Raw genomic sequence first — 5,915 nt, forward strand, 5'->3', positions numbered from 1 at the left:
TCGTGAGGTTACTCTTATCGTCGTTTGTATTAATCCGTCTTTCTATCCTGCTCGTCTGCGATACCATAGAAATCATGATGAATCGTTCATTAATTCTGGTGATAGACGTTGCATCGAATTCGTGTCGATGGATCAAGCGCGAGAAGGCGCGCCGAGCGCACTCTCGTCTGATCCGAAACATGTATAGATCAATTACAAGTTTCGGACGATTTTTTCCAAGAGTGGCATTATCCGTATGTTCCTCTCGCAGGCGACTGCGAACCTTCGACCGCGATCGCGCCTGCACTATACGCTTCCCGCCGACACGAATGCTGAGCCAACGTATTTCGATAATGTGTATAAGCTGTTTCTAGGCGAGAGTTAGTGGAATTTGACAATTTTATAGAGAGAATCATATTTTTTGTGAGATAGCATTTTACACAACACTTAAATGAATATTTTTCACATAGGAGGTACAAATGCTGTCACGTCAGCGTGCGTCACGGCGCCTTAACTTGAAGGGAACCTACGAACAGTTTCAATGATAAGGAATCAAAAGCAGGGATGAGATTGCGAAATTATTTAGCACGGACAGCGAGATATATATATATATGTATAAATGCTCTATCGAATTCTCGATCGAGTGTTTACGAAAGTCTCGTATGAGGGGAATGAACATCAAGCGCGTGCGACATTACACTTCCATTTTACCATACTGTGTTTGCATCTATCTCGGGGATGCGACTTCTCTCCGAAACCCGATTCGCGCACATATGTCATCTTCGTGAACGTAATCATTGTAATGGATAAGATGCATTTTTACTAACAGTGCAGAAGACAAAATATTTTTTCAAGATTAGAAATGGCTCGATCCGATCTGAAAAATTAGATTATATTTGCAGGTGACGGGTCGCCATTTATAACAATACTTTAAATATCTTGTTTTAGAACTTCATGTTGAGAAATCTATTATTGATATAGGAACGGGTATTACGCTAGATCTTGTATTTCAATTGAAAAAGCGAAAAATATTGGTATAAAAAAAATATTTTTGATGTATTTAATATCGTGAACAAGTGTTGATCAAAGCATTCTTGAAGAGAAAAATCGCGGTTCGAGCCATTTCTAAGTAGTACATTGCGTCTGTTCTTATCAAGGAGATCCTTGTTTGCTCTTTTTTTTTAATACGATAACTCCTTTCAAGAATTCTGAAGGCACAGACATTAATCGCCAGGGAGGGACGTTTATGTTTTAGATTTGTCACGCACCGCGAGTCACTTCTACGTGCAGTTTTGATCTATTTTTTTATGATTACTTTGTCTATTTTGATTTATAATGATTTTTAAGATTCCATAATGAGAGGGAATTAGTAGTTGTATATTATCGCCTATAACTTAGGTATATGTAATCTTGGTTTATAAAGAATCCATATATTAGCAATTAGTCAGTACTCGCGGTAGAGAGAAAGAGAGAAAAGAAAGAGAGAGAAAGAATGCCAAAAATGCAAATCACGAGAAGCTTTTTGTATGCAGATCATTAATATTATCGCGACGTACCAAAATTTATTACAAGATCATCGATAAGTGATTATTTCCGATGGGAATTCTTCGAATCGTGTTGATTTTATTTGTTGAGTGTAGAAAGCGATTTGTTGGAAATCATATTATTTAAAATTAATATATTGATGATATGGTTATTATTTAATATCTAATATATTGGACATAGGTATTAAGTTATTTTGCGAGAGAGAGTAATGAGAGGAATATATACAAGTAGAAGAGAGCGCGCGCGCGTTTATGTACCCGTATGTATATGTGTACGTGCGAAGCAAAAAAAAAGAGAGGGAAGGATAAGAAGGACGCGAGCACTGTCAGATAAATGAGCGAGTAAATTGAAAATATGTTAGAAAGAAAGAAAAAGAGAGAAAGATGAAGATGGGGGTCATGTTTGCAGGATCATGTTTCGCGATACCAAAATATTCTTTAACTTACAAAATTTTTTTGTTGCGATTTGATGTATCTCATAATGTATCCGGATAACACGCACACACTCGATGAGATGCGCTCGACGTATTTGATATATAAGATATCGTAATTTATAGTCTTACATAAACATCGTACATATAACGCGTAAGTTTCGATAGACACCGAGTACCGCGAAATAAAAAACACGCCGGATCCCCGCGCAACGCATTTCTGCTTTCCTCCATATTCATCAAAATTGCGAAATATAGGTGTACTCTCCTCACACATTTAAACACGAAAGAAATTCCAAAGAAATAACCGCCGATCCCGCAAGGGGATGCGAATCGCAGCGCTTGTCGGTAACTCAACGGATTTTTGCGTAATCTTTTTATAGATAGTTTTATATTCTTTTTTAATGCGCAAAAGAAAAATGCGAGATAAGAAGGAGGAAGGGTGAGAGAGGAGAAAGCAAAAGAGAAAAGTGTAAGAGAGAAAGAGAGAGAGAAAGAAAGAAAGTGATACGAAAACGCAAAAGATAGTTTTATCTAAGGGGGAAAGAATGATACATATAATGGAAGTGGAAGAGGAGTGATTTAGACGGAAGCGTAAAATATCCGTCGGAGAAATATTGAGAATAGAGAAAGATAATGAGAGAAAGGGTGAGTCGAATACACGTGCGCGACTGTGTCGTATCGCCGGAATGAAGCGTTACTCGCCGGAGATCGTCGAAACGAGACAGACGGACCGCCGCGCGCGCCTGTGTAAATCTCGTACGTGTAGTAATACTTAAAAAAAAAATAAGAAAAGAAAGATAAGAAAGATAAGGAAGAAAAAAAGAAGCGTGCGGTTCTATCGAGCCGGTGCAGATGTAATTTTCAGGAACTTATCTATCTAACGACGGTTAACATGGGAACATTGCACACAATGCATATCCTCTGTTCATTTTTCGTAGTCGACGAAACTTTTTCCATCGAGAAGTGAGAGAGCGGTGGAATACCTTTAGTCGTTCGTAAGGGCTCGGCGCAGAGGTGCGCGAGGTTCGCGGCCTCCGCTCACCCCCACCCGCCCCGCTCCCTCCTTGCATCCGCTTTAATCAAAATGCAACAAGTGTCGGCCGTGCGCGCTCATCGAGATCGGACGCGAAAGTCGCGCTCGAGATACTAGGTCGATTAACGTGCGAGCGTAACTATGAATGATTTGACTCATATTGAGTATTGCTCGATTATATTCGTCATGTTAACCCTTAATTGATAAGATGTAAAGGGATCATCATGTATCTATATTATGAAATAAATAATGGGCCATTATACAAATCCATTATAACGAGAGGGAAATATTAAATACGTACTTTTTATTACTTTGTACTGCACCTATATATCAGTGACATATTGATCTTTCTTTTTCAAATTCATGTATTATATATATATTTAATAATAGTGTGTATTCTTTTTGTTATAAAACGAGATATTAGTAGAAAAATGATAGAGCTAATTAATCGAGATATTAATTTTACTTGGCTAAATTAAAGTCAGTTTGGATAATGCAAACATGTTTGAGAAACATTTTGAAGCACTGTTATATGTTTTATAAATTTTTGTATTATTTGAAAGAGAGAAAAGTATTATAACCCGACAATTTGTAATGTATTAAAAATATATATATTTGTTATACCGTCGATTTTTTACGGATATTATACAGCGAGCAAAGATGCTAAAACAGCGAAGGATAAAATCCCGAATGATGTGAAAGATTTAATAATTACAATACCATTTAATTCATATACCAAATCAACAATTAAAACCGCAATGCTTTTGACAATTTTGATCGAGGATCTCTGTGACAAAAAAAATTGTCGATGTATTCTGTAGCGCGCGGATCGCCATCGTTGCCCGATCTCGAGAACGCGACCGCTGTTTACGAACGATCAACCCGATGAACTTTCATTGCGCGGCGTTACGCGGTTTGCCGTGCGGATGCTCGATTTCTTCTGGTTTATTTGTCGGAACAGAAGAGCCGAGAGAGAGAGAGAGAGAGAGAGAGAGAGAGAAAGAAAGAGAAAGTGAGTGAGAGAAAGAGAGACGCGCGATTGTACTCGTAGGCGGTGCCTCGTTCTCATTTGCTGCGAGACTTGTATATGCCTCCTCCTGTATTGCGTATTTCTCTCGTTTAAATAAATATATTTTCTATATCGCGAAAAAAAAGAATATGTATATATTATAGTCGAGATCGTGAATTATTGATTACTCTGGTTTGCATAAGCACGAAGTTATGGGATTATCGGTATTGATTTTTATATTCCAAGGTATAAGTTTAGCGATATGATGCTAAATTAAAATGAATGTTTATTGCAGAGAAAATAATTATATATAGCGTTGCGATTTTTATTTATAATATATTATGACATATTTCTATTTATCTGTATTGCTTTTCAAATATCAATATTTATAATGTATATTTATAATTAATACTTTTTTTTTTTAAGATTATTTCGTAAAATGCTTTGAAATGCCAAATAAAGTTGCAATGTAGATGCAAATACATTGCATAATTTTATTGCTTGGCTTGGAATAACAAGATATTAAACTTATTTAGACAGGCTGAAAATATAGACATGTATCTATATACAAAACATATATTTTAGTTTATCGTAAAGTATTTTCCAAAGAATAAATGAATTAAATTAATAACGCTTTGTATGATCTATCAGAGAGTGCATATTTAAATAAACATAGTTTTACCCCAGTTATCAATTAAATGGCAAAAATAAAAGAAAACAAATTGCTTTAATATCTTTTCAAGAAGTTCTCACATTTAAGGAAATGTTAGTTACGTATAAATGATAAGTTTCTTTTATAGGTACGCGCGATCGATTTTTCGATATAGCACATAGTGCTACTAACATTCGTTGATAGAATAATTATACTTATCTCTCCCTGTATCAATTACCGTGTTAAATATATGGGAAAAGTGCGCAAGGCTCGCAGACGGCTTGTGCGTCACTGGGAGAAGCGAGGCACGTCTAGGAATTGCATGCATGTTAATCATTGCAGAGCATCTTGAGTCGAGAACTGTTGAGACAGAAATAAACAAGAAATCTAGTTTATACCAAGTGTCTTACTAAAAAGTATCTATTCCGATTATACCGATAAATGGATGGATACGGTTTTGCTGTATCGAGACAGATGTGTCAAGTATAGTGTTAATTGTACGAATTCCGGAAATCGCGAAACGTTCGGAAACATCAATTTTCGAAAATCTATATCTATTTATATTGTCATTATTATTAAGAAAAAGAAAGATTGTGTCTCCCGATATGATAAAGAATTTACTCCCTATTCATATACACCTCTTATATCGCGAAAAAGCCAAAGTACTATAAATTAATTCATTTCCCTGAATTATTTGCGATAATATTTTATCTTTTGTTTCATAGAAAACCATGTGAATTACAACAAGGATTACAATAAGATATTCTATTTTGTTTGATTCTTATTTAATTATATGTAATTTTATTTTAGAACCGCGCTATCTATACATTTATGTTAAGCTTTTAGAATTTTCGAGATTTGCGAAAACAAATCTTGCACAGTATATGGCGGATAAAGGATGTAGATCTTTTTTTCTTTGCGAGTCTGTTTATGCACTCAGAGCTTTTGGGAATTAGATGAAAGACGTATAAAAATTTTTTTCCTATCAAAAATTCTGTTCCTTTTATCTTAACACGCTAGAAAACTGCGGCGTCAAATGTTTTCTCGAAATTAGTATCGATTAGAGATCGCTCGTTTGGATAAATGCGAACGGCAAACTGAACGGCAACGCCACACACGAGCATACAAATACAATAAAAAGAAAGAAAGAGGTATTATTTCTACATGAAAGCCGAGAGATAAAGGTATATAAATAATATATATATGACAAAGTATATATATATATATATATATATATATATATATATATATATATATATATATA

Source organism: Formica exsecta, unplaced genomic scaffold (assembly GCF_003651465.1).
Source record: "Formica exsecta isolate Colony F162 unplaced genomic scaffold, ASM365146v1 scaffold393, whole genome shotgun sequence".
Taxonomy (NCBI): Eukaryota; Metazoa; Arthropoda; class Insecta; order Hymenoptera; family Formicidae; genus Formica; species Formica exsecta.